The following is a 12466-nucleotide window of genomic DNA, read 5'->3' on the forward strand; positions in this document are numbered from 1 at the left end:
TATGTATGTATATGTATGTATGTATATATTATTTATATAAAAGAAACTTCAAAAGATATTATTTATAATTATAAACAAATCAAATAGTAATGTGTTCAAGTTTATTTACTAATGAAAATATCCAAAAGAATATTTAAATTTCTTATTAGTTGATCAAACGATACAAATGAAACCGAGTCTAGTTATCAGTGGCTTGTCAAATATTTGTTTCATTTATAGTTCTCCCAAGCTTGGTTTTCATCTATACATCACCACATCAATAATACACCACAGTGAACACAATCTCCCTCAGGATTTATTCCATTCTTTTTTTTATGCTTTCTCTTCTTAGGAAGAAAATTGCACTCCGCCATTATTTAGAATTATGCAACTATGGCACTATGCTTCTTTATAACCAAAAATGAGAGTCTTAAAGCAAAATGTCTAAACTTGCTTATCACCAACAGCAGGGCAATTTCTAATTTACTGTAGAAAAAAACTAAAAGTTAGTTGTACTCAATGGCTTGAAGCTTCACATATTTCTATCATGATTCATGAAAGTCATCGTCAATAATTTATGGGGGCATTTTCTTACCTACCAGCCAATTCCCATGTGTTTACATATCTAAGACCTATGCATTACTTTTTACATTTATATCGCCCAAAGATATCACATCAAAAATACTAACATTTTAACTTCTAAATTATGAAATACTCTCTCATGCATAGGTACCTATGTAAAAATTGAAGTCTAGTTATTGCACATGTGAAAGTATAAGGATTGAGTGGTAGCTATGTATGCAAACATTTTTCATAATTTATACTTTTCATACTGTTGTGAAAAACGACGACAATAAAGTGAAAAATGAAATGAGAAATTCACATAAAATAACAGACATATAGATTTACATGGTTCGGCAAATTGCCTACATCCATGAAGTTGCAGAATATTTTTTTACTTTGAAGAAAATGCACCGTCAAACAGCCGCTATTTACGAAAAAATTCTCTCTCTCTCTCTCTCTCTCTCTCTTTTTTACTTTGAAGAAAATGCACCGTCAAACACGTAGCTATTTACAAAAAAAATTCTCTCTCTCTCTCTCTCTCTCTCTCTTAAAAAAGCTGCTGCCAAAGAAAAGGAATTCCGTAAGCCACCCGTAAGCCACCTAGCAGAGGAAGGAGATTGGATTAGTTGGAGTGTTTTCCTCGGCTCGGCTTTGTGTTATCCTATTTATAGTCAAGCTAGTAAGCTTTACTCAGACAGACAACCATAATCATATTTGTCAATTTTGCAAAGCGGGATATCAAATCAACTGCGACGCGGAACGAGGAGAGTTTTCACGCGGCTACGCGGAGAGAGAGAGAAGACGCGGTTCCGCGTAGGTGCAGGCAGGGAGGCGATTTACAGAAAAAAGGCATTAATTAAACTAATTAATGAGTAATTAGTAGCTAGATTTGTACAGGCTCGACTATTCTAACACATACTATATCGAAACTTTATCATATTCAAATACTTGAACATTTACCTTCCACCCAAATTCATCAGCTGTAATTAGTCTCAGAGAAGCCCGGCTCCCCCACAGCTTTGTAGCGCAGAACAAAATATTTCATTAATATATATTAAACTTTTCATTACCTTTTTTAAGAAAAGTTGAGGCGACGCCTAGTTTTAATAGAAAATAATAATAATAAATATACAAATTCACAAGTTATAACGCAACTAGCACTGTTATAAACTAACAAATAAATAACAAAATAACTATAACTAGACAAAACAAAAAAACGGGCTCCTAGAGGAGGCTCGGAAAAGTCAAATAGAACTCAAGAGGAAAAAACTGGCACATCTTGTGTAACGATCAACAACTTCAATGGATCAATCGCAAGCAACATCTCCAAACAACAACAAATAGAAAAAAAACTTTAATCAGTCAGCAACAATACAAACATCTTTGAATAGAGAAACTCCAAAGATGGAAAAAATAGCAACATCATTCAAACCGACATGTAGATAACCTATAAAACCATTTCAAGTAAGAGCAAGAGCCACAAAAAAATCTTCTACCAAATCCATTAAAAAGTAAAAATAAAATAAAAAAGCTTAATAAAAGCAACAAAAACCAGATAAATACAAAAAAAAAACATAACCAACATGAGGAGCAAAGAATCAAAACAATAATTGCAAAATAAGAAGTAAAACTAGAGAGATACAATAGAAGAATAGCCTAAAATAGAACAAACTACCACAAAGAATATCAAACCACTAAAAAAAACAATAAAAATATAGAAAAATATAATAATAATTAAAGATAAATCTCAACAAAAAACAAATCCATAGTCAAGAGAATCCATCAAAATTCAATGAAAGTAAAATCTCATTAGGTTGAATGAACAACAAATCTCTCAATCAATCTATTCTCTAATTTCAAAATAAGAAGTAAAACTAGAGAGATATGTTAGATATGACTCATATACCATAAAGGGACAGATGTTGGAGCGGAGCGGAGCGGAGCGGAGCGGAGCGGATGATTCTGTCCAAATCAGGGGAGTTTGCTTATGTGGGTTGAGGGTGCGGTACATGGGTAATTTGGTAATTATATATTGTACCCAAGGTTTCCTTTACTGTTCTTTCTAGGGTTATAAATAGGTCTGTATGTAACCCTAGGTTTTATCCCATATTCTGTATCCTGTATTCTTTTTTCTGGATTAGTGGAAAAGCCACCACTCTGCACCCGAGGACATAGGCATCTTTGCCAAACCTTGTTAAATCTTGGTGTTCTTCTGGATTTGTGTCGATTGCTATTTTTCTTCGCCCTAATTTCTCAACAAGTGGTATTAGAGTGAGGTTCGAGGGTAGGAAAGAAAAATTTCAGATAGATGATTTTGGCCTAGGAATTTGGAGACTAGGGCGTCCGATTTCGCGAGTTCGAAGGTTGATGAAGGTGAATTCTTGGCAGGGAATTCGACGAAGGGTTTTGTGGTTCAGGGAAGCTAGCGAGCGGAGGAGGCTGCTTGTGGTAGGTTTGCATATGAGATTGAGAATTTTTCTGGGTTCTTTCGCGACGCGACGCAGAGGATGTGTCTTGAATAGGCGAGAAGGCTGACGTGCTCTGTTCGACGAAAGAAGGATCGCGGAGGATTCCTTCAGATTTCGCGGCTGCGAATTCGCACGACGTGCGTGTACAGGAGCTCAAGAAGAAGGCAGAATCGGAAGGAATCAAAATTTTTCTTAAGAGAGTTCTGTGAATGCCCCGAATTGACGACCTTTCCTTAGAAATCAGAGGAGGTAATCAGCAGGTTTCCTTTCTGGAAGAGAAGCAGGAAGGATTTTCCAAATTTTGCAAAATTTTTGTTGGGATTTGATTCCTTTGCTGGAGTCTGCAGAGAAGAAAATTTGGAAGAAAATTTTTTGATTTGATTTGATTCTGTTTCCTGGAGGCGGGAGATTGGTCTTCCGATTTTTTTCCTTGTTAGTTCTTGGAGGCAGTATATTGGTTTCATGAAGTGGAAGATTGGTTTCCTTTACCGGAGGCGGCAAAATATTCCTCTGATTGTATTTCTTTGCTGAAGACATTTCTTGATGGTGCACGCGGTGCTATTTCAGGATGCGGAAGCAAGGAATAGGTGAAGGATTTTGAAGGAATTTTTCAGAAAAAGCTAGTTGCAAGATTAATTTTCAGATGGAAATTTCTGGTGCAAAATTCGAGGTGGTGAAGTTCGATGGAGTTGGTAACTTCAGATTGTGGCAAACAAGAGTAAAAGATCTGTTGGCTCAACAGGGAATCTTTAAAGCTTTGCAGACAGCAAAACCAGATGCCATGAAGGATGAAGATTGGGAAAATTGCAACAATGAGCGACAACAACTATACTCATATGTCTGACAGATGAAGTTATGTATCACATGATGAATCTAAAATTTCCACGGGAGGTATGGAAGAGTTTGGAAACTCAGTTTATGGCTAAATCTTTGATGAATAAATTGTATCTGAAGCAAAAGCTGTATGGGCTAAAGATGCAAGAAGGTTCTGATCTGGCGCAACAATGTTAATGGCTTCAATCAAATAATCATAGATCTGTCACAACTTGATGTGAATATTCAGGATGAAGATCGAGCAATGATTTTGTTGTGTTAATTGCCCTCTTCCTATGAACACATAGTGACTACCCTTACATATGAGAAAGAAACTATCAAAGTTGATGAGATTACTGTAGCATTGTTGGCTCGCAACCAGCGGAAGCAGAATGCAGGGGAAAGCTCTCAAGACGACGGTTTACATGTTAAGGGTAATCAAGATCGTGGAAGGAAGAAAGAGAAGGAGGGTTCTGGAAGGAAAAATTCCAGATCAAAATCTAAAGGAAAAAAAAACAATTCATTGTTACAAGTGCAAAGAGTCATGTCATATGAAGAGAGATTGACCAAAGCTTAAGAAGCAGACTGGGGAGAAAGGTGATGGATCATCGAAGACTGTAAATGTGGTGCAGAGTGACAATTCAGATTGGAATGATGGCGATATGCTTTCAGTTTCATCAACTCAGTTCACAGATGCATGGATTTTTGATTCAGGATGCTCTTATCACATAACACCTAACATGGAGTGGTTTACTTCATACAGGTCAACTAATTCTGGCTCAGTTTATCTAGGTGATGATAGATGCTGCAATATTGTTGGTATTGGAGAAGTTAGAATTAAGGTGTATAATGACACAGTTAGAACATTATGTGATGTCAGACATATTCCAGATATGAAGAAGAATTTGATTTCCTTAGGCACTTTAAGGCACTTTACATAGAAATGGCATTGGTCACTCTACATAGAAATAATTTTATTTTTAAGGAAGACGAGGATAGGGAAACCATCAGAATTATTAAGGGTGCATTGGCTGTGATGAAAGGAAAGTTAACTGCAGGTAATATCTACAAACTATTGGGGAGTACAGTTTCATTCTGTGGAGTCGAATGATGATAGTACAAAGCTATGACATATGCGTCTGGGTCATCTCAGTGAACGTGGGATGACGAAATTGCATAGAAGAAACCTATTGCATGGTGTTAAAAGCTGCAAGCTCGATCTTTGTAAGTTAGTTTTGTGTTCCTGGAAAACAGACTAGAGTTAGTTTTATAATTGAAAAACATAAAACTGAAGGGATTCTTGATTATGTGTATTCTGATGTATGGGGCCTTATCAGGGAAACTTATCAGGGAAATATTATTAGGAGGATCTCAGTATTTTGTTACCTTTATTGATAATTTCTCTAGGAAAGTTTGGGTGTATTTCTTGAAGGAGAAATCTGAAGTTTTCTCTAAATTTAAGTTGTGGAAAGCTAAGGTGGAGAACCAAAATGGTAGAGAGATCAAGTATTTGAGGTCCGATAATGACACAGAGTACACATATTTGCAGTTTCAAAAGTTCTATGAGGAGCATGGGGTTTAGAGGCATTTTTCAATGCCCAAGACACCATAACAGAATGGTGTGGCAGAAAGGATGAACATGTCCTTAATTGAAAGGACAAGATACTTGAGACTGAATGCAGGGCTTCTTAAGAGTTTCTGGGCAGTGGTTGTCAATACGGGTTATCCATACGACATGTTATCTCATCAATAGATCACCTCGAGCATCGTTGGGTGGCAAGGTCGTAGAAGAGGTATGGACAGGTAATCCAATTAATTTTTATCATTTATAGATCTTTTACGAATACTTGGTTGTCCTGCTTATGTGCATGTACCTGGAGATGAATGATCAAAACTTGATGCAAATTCTAAGAAGTGCATCTTTCTAGGCTATAAGAAAGGTGTGAAAGGATGCAAGTTTTGAGATCCGACTGTAAAGAAGATGGTGATCAGTAGAGATGCAGTTTTTGATGAACAGGCCATGTTACAGTAGAATCAAGCAATGTGCAAGGGAACAATTCCAGTTTAGATGAAGTGCAGATTGATTTACAACAACATCCAGAAACAACTGTGAGAGTTGAAGGTTCAAATCTAACACCTGGTGATTTCATTCCAGATGATCTGCAGAATTATAATCTACGTTATAATCTAGCCAGAGATAGACAGAGACACACCAATATAAGGCCTCCTAGCATATTGGGTTATGAAGACTTGGTCTCTTATGCACTTCTCATCAGTAGTGATGATCCAACCACTTTTCATGGAGCTATCACTAGCCAGGAGAAAGAGAAATTGATGGGTCACAATGGTTGTGGAGATAGAGTCTTTGCAGAAAAATCGTCAATGGGAGCTAGTTCAGCTTCCTGAGGGAAAGAAGGCTATTGGATGCAAGTGGGTGTACAAAAAGAAACCATCAGTATCAAAAAAAGAAGGAAAAAGGTTCAAGGCTCAACTAGTAGCAAAGGGATTTTCACAGCAGAAGGGGATAGATTATGATGAAATTTTTTCTTCTGTGGTTAGACATACTTCATTCAGGGCAGTGCTTGCATTAGTAGCCATCTGAGATTTACATTTGGAGCATATGGATGTTAAAACTGCTTTCTTGCATGGTGATCTGAAGGAGCAGATTTATATGGAGCAGCCAGAAGGGTTCACTCAACTTGGACAAGAGCATCTGGTTTGTAGGTTAAAGAAATGAATGTATGGGTTGAAATAGTCTCCAAGACAATGGTACAAGCAGTTTGGCTCTTACATGATTCAGATCGGCTTCAAGAGATGTGAGTATGATTGTTGAGTTTATGTGAAGAGATTTGATGATCAGCTATGTTGTGAAAGTGTTGAAAAGATTTGAGATGAGCAAAGCGAAGCCTGTGAGCACTCCATTGGCAAATAATTTTAAGCTTTCTTTAGAATAGTGTCCTAAGACAGATACAAAAATCAAAGCTACGATGAAGATTCTTGGAATAGAGATTCATCTAGATAGAGGCTCAAGATGATTATGTTTATCTCAATGAAGCTATGTTGTGAAAGTGTTGAAAAGATTTGAGATGAGCAAAGCGAAGCCTGTGAGCACTCCATTGGCAAATAATTTTAAGCTTTCTTTAGAATAGTGTCCTAAGACAGATACAAAAATTAAAGACATGAAAAAGGTTCCATATGCCAATGCAGTTGGCTGGTTGATGTATGCAATGATATGTATTCGTCTTGATTTGGCTCATGTTGTTAGTCAAGTCTGCAACTACAGGGCTAAACCTGGAAGGCAACATTGGGAAGCAGTCAAGTGGATTTTCAGGTATCTGAAGGATACTGTAGGACATGGAATTATTTTTGACAGTGTGAATGATTCTTCAGTTGTGGGGTACGTTGATTCAGGCTATGCAGGTGATTTGGATGACATAAGATCTACAACTGGGTATGTTTTTACTCTTAATGGAGGGCATATATGCTGAAAATTAACAATTTAGTCTGTTGTGGCATTATCCACAACTGTAGCTGAGTACATGGTAGCAGCTAAAGCTGCAGAAGAAGCCTTATGGATTGTTGGGCTAATAAAGGAACTGGGTGTTGAGCAAGGTGGAGTTTAGTTGCATTGTGACATTTAGAGTGCTATTTATTTGACTAAGAACCAGGTGTTCAATGTGAGAACCAAGCACATTGGTGCCAGGTATCACAAGATCAAAGAATTAATTGTTTTTTGTGAGATACTGTTGCAGAAGGTTCATACAAATGAAAATGTAGCTGATATGTTAACCAACCCAGCTACTATCAACAGGTTGCATTGCTTGGACTTGTTGAATGTTTGCAGTTACTAGAGAAGCATGGTGGCCCAACCCACTTCTATTGTGTAAGAAACGTCATGATGCATTTCTCCTAAGGGGTTGGATATTCACTAAAGTATAGATTTGTTAGATATGGCTCATATACCATAAAGAGACAGATGTTGAAGCGGAGCGGAGCAGAGCGAAAGATTCTGTCCAAATCAGGGGAGTTTCTTTATGTGGGTTGGGGGTGCGATACAGGGGTAATTTGGTAATTACTTGTTGTACCCAAGGTTTCCTTTACTGTTCTTTCTAGAGTTATAAATAGGCATGTATGTAACCCTAAATTTTATTCCATATTCTGTATCTTGTACTTTTTTTTCTGGATTAGTGGAAAAGCCGACACTCTACTCTCGAGGACTTAGGCATCTTTGTCGAACCTCGTTAAATCTTGGTGTTCTTCTGGATTTGTGTCGATTATTGTTTTTCTTCGCGTTAATTTCTCAACAAGATACATCAGAAGAATCAACTTAAATTAAAATAAACCACTATAAAGAAAATCAAACCACCACAAAAGAAGGAAGAAAAACATAATAAAAATTAAAGATAAATCTCAACAAAACACCAAATCCATAATCAAAAGAATCCATCAAAATTCAATGAAAGTAAAATCTCATTAGGTTGAATGAACAACAAATCTCTCAATCAATCTATTCTCTAAGGCAATCAGATGATCAATAGGTCTTACAATGACTATAGGAATACAAGATATAGCCTCAAAAACTTATCCATTAAAATGCGAGAATATCCAAAGCAAAACACATGTAGAAGATTAAAATTATTAAAAGACTAAGAAAATTTTATCCAAGTATAATGAAGCAACCAATATAGATGAGTAAATCGGGATATAATTTCAAAATAACGATTAAAACTCAAAGTCAGAACATGATGCAACATAGTTCAACCGAAATACAACCTCAATAAGAAAATAATCAAGTGTAGTAACAAGATTTTTAAAATAATATCCGAAAAGATTAAAAACAAAAAAACAAAAAGTGAAGAACAACAAAAGAGGAATAAAAAATAGAAACACAAAAGGCAAACACAACATAACATATATAAGCAATCAAGAGTAGCAAAAGATCAAATGGCCAAACAAGAGAAAATATCCATCCAAGAACAATAACAATAAATAAACTGTATGGCCTGCAACTCATTTGGATGCCTTGATGGGGACATCCTGCTGGCTCAGTTGATTTAAGCTTTGATTTTGGAAGATTTACATTCATACCACTAAATTCCTATTTATTTACATCAAATTTTGGGCTTTTCTGAATTTGGAGATAACAAATTTATGGAAGATTTATGTATAACTACTATCTATTCTACATTAAAATGTTAACCTATCTTTTCTTTTCTAATTTTAGTGAGATGTTATTGAGTTACAAAGTTTGGGAACTTAAAATGTGTTAGGATATGCTTCTGATAAGTGGAAAGATAAGTTGCCAAATTACCTAATTTAAAGTTGCTAATAGGTTAATGTACTCATCTTATTCGTGACGGCAGATTGCTATATCAAGCCTGTTTATTTAATTTGTAACTAACCAACCTAAGGTCTGTTTACTATTTATTAAAGTATTTGATCTTAGAACAATACAGGTTTCAAACTTGATTTATGCTTCTCTTTTACTTTTTATCGTTGTTAACTAACAATAAATTTGGTTTTTTTTCTGGAATTTTGTCCTGTTGATTTCATTGCAGAGCTTGGTATCTGCATAAAAAGATAAGTTTACTTTGTTCACTCTCATTTTTTGATCTTGTTGTTATATGTAAGAATTTCTGATGCCTTTCCCACAATATTAGTGCCTTGTTAGCTTTTTGTGAGCCTCTTTTTCCCAACCCCCATTTTTTGTCTTGCAAGTGCAATGATTAATTCATAGCCTGTAAATTTTGTGGAACAAATTGAGTGGTTTTAGTGTATATAAAATATGTTTTATTTTATCTAGTGAGTTTATGTTTAGCTATTGAAAAATTGGCGGCAATTTATTAATTCTGTGAATAAAAGTTCCTGAAAACCATTATATGAGCTTTTATAGATGTCAATTCACGTTTTTTGTTCTCTTATTCATCTAATGGAGCCAGTTTTGTGCTTTCTTTTATGTTACTACTTATTGTCGAATTATGAAATCTATATGTGCATGACCGGATAAGCAACCACTATTATGGTATCATAATGGAGCAATTTTTGTTCCTTTTTTCAGTTTTCAGTTTCGAATATAGAAACTAATGGAGCCAGTTTTCAGTTTTTCAGTTTCCATAAGTTTATATCAACAATTAGAATCTATATGTGCATGACCGGTCATGCACTTATTCGAAAAAAGGAACAAAATTGGAATCATAGCCTGAATATTTGTAAGCAATCTATATGTAGTTTGGATGGCCCCATGCTATGTATGTAGCTTGGATGGCAACCACTACTATAGTATGATCAATTATTTGTTGGAATTTTTTTGGAATGAATTTTTCTCCATGAAACAAGGTCTGTGTGTGTGTGTGTGTGTGTGTGTGTGTGTGTGTGTGTGTGTGGTGTGTGTGTGTGTGTCACGACACACTTTTCATTTTATTTTTGCATTTGTTTATGTTGATATGTTCTTTTATGATGGTTAATAGCTTCACCGCTTCTATGGTGGGTAAAGGTGAAGTAGTTTGGACGGTCACGTAAATTTGTTTTCAGCAATCGCTGGCTCTACACTTGGGTAAGTTTACTTTTTAAATTTCCTTATTTTTTGGACTGATCTATTCTATTTTTAATAAATGCAGAACAATGAGTTCCAGACATTCAGGGAAGTCCGAGAAAGTGATGTGTCTTTGCGGACTACCGTCCTTGGTATTCACGTCACGCCAGACACAGTTACGGGAGTCAATTTTACAGGTGCTCGCGGTGGGGACAAGGACCTGAAGACTGTAAATTCTTCAGGTGGACGGACAATGCAACTGTTACTACGATATCCCAATTGGACACAGCTGCTAGGAGTACGATAGCACCACAACAGGAGACCACCGCATATGGTTCGAGTTCTTCCGTGTATACCGCACCCCATCAGGACACGTTTGCTCATTTTAACATGTTATTTCTTCTTTTTTTTGGGTCTTTTTATAATCCATATTAGAGTTTCATAAATGTATAATGAACTTTCATATATATCACTATGCTTTTTTGATGTAATCACAACTTGTTCGAGTTATATAAATATTATTAAACTTTTTTGCCTTTTCATTTCTTGACATTTGAGAAAATAACATTCTGCTACACAGATTATTCATTCAACTAAAAAAATTTGATGCAACATAGTTCAACCGAAATACAACCTCAATAAGAAAATAATCAAGTGTAGTAACAAGATTTTTAAAATAATATCCGAAAAGATTAAAAACAAAAAAACAAAAAGTGAAGAACAACAAAAGAGGAATAAAAAATAGAAACACAAAAGGCAGACACAACATAACATATATAAGCAATCAAGAGTAACAAAAGATCAAATGGTCAAACAAGAGAAAATATCCATCCAAGAACAATAACAATAAATAAACTCAAACACAAAACGAACTAACATAACAAAAATAAAAAGAAAAAAAATAAAAGATTTACAAATTATAGAAATCACTAATAAAATTAAAGACCCCATTCTTAATAATCCATTTTTGTTCATTTCATTTTGATGCACCAATGATAATTTCTAGCAATAACCTCAATGAGTGTATTAAAATTATTGAAAATTCTATAGTTTTTTTATCAAGGCGAATCCAATAAACAATAACATGTATAGCTAAAAAGGAGAATTTTTTTGTAAATTTTACAATTGATATTATCTAAATAATAAAAGACTTGATGAAAATTGCTAGCAACAAGAAATAAACTTTCACCAGGAATACAAATTTTCAATAAATTATGAGAAGTAAACATTATAAAAATAAATATTTATCAGACTTAAACTCATTCAGAAAGATACCACAATTAAGATTTATATTAATTTCTCAAAAAATAAGAATGTTGTAACTCTTATGATCATAATTAAATTTTTTTTAAGTATCCAAAGCCAACTTAATAGAGTGACCTTTGTTCTAAATTAGATTATTACAATCACAAATAAAAAATTTTCTTAAAAAATGATAAACAGTTTTACTAGAATATAATTTTTTTTTTCTTTTAAGGAAAATTTATTTTTAACATCAATAACCACATGGATGCTGTAAATATTAATTATGTACATTCAAAGTCGAGAAAAAACCTAATTAGCAATAATTAAAATGTCATTAACTTTGATGGTGCTTGTGAATTGAAATCATCAGAAAATCAAATTTTAAAAAAAATCTCAAATAAAAAAAAAAAAACTCAAATAAAGATAGGCATTTAATCCAACGGAATGCTTTTAGTCCCTAGGCAGAAGAGAATAGGAAAACTATTAGAATTGTTAAGGGTTCATTGACTATGATGAAAGGAAAGCTAACTGCAGAGAATATCTACAAACTGTTGGGGAGTGCAGCTGTAGGTGGAGTTCATTCTGTTGAGTCAAATGATGATAATACAAAGCTATGACATATGCGTCTAAGTATCTTAGTGAACGTGAGATGATTGAATTGCATAAAAGAAAGTTGTTGCATGGTGTTAAAAGCTGCAAGCTCGATTTTGTAAGTTCTATGTTCTTGAAAAACAGACTAGAGTTAGTTTCATGACTGGAAAACACAAAACTGAAGAGATTCTTGATTATGTGCATTCTGATGTATGAGGCCCAACCATGGAATCGCCATTGGAAGAATCTATATATTATGTTATAGTTAATGATG

The sequence above is a fragment of the Phalaenopsis equestris genome, unplaced genomic scaffold (genome assembly GCF_001263595.1).
Source record: "Phalaenopsis equestris unplaced genomic scaffold, ASM126359v1 Scaffold000978, whole genome shotgun sequence".
Classification (NCBI taxonomy): domain Eukaryota; kingdom Viridiplantae; phylum Streptophyta; class Magnoliopsida; order Asparagales; family Orchidaceae; genus Phalaenopsis; species Phalaenopsis equestris.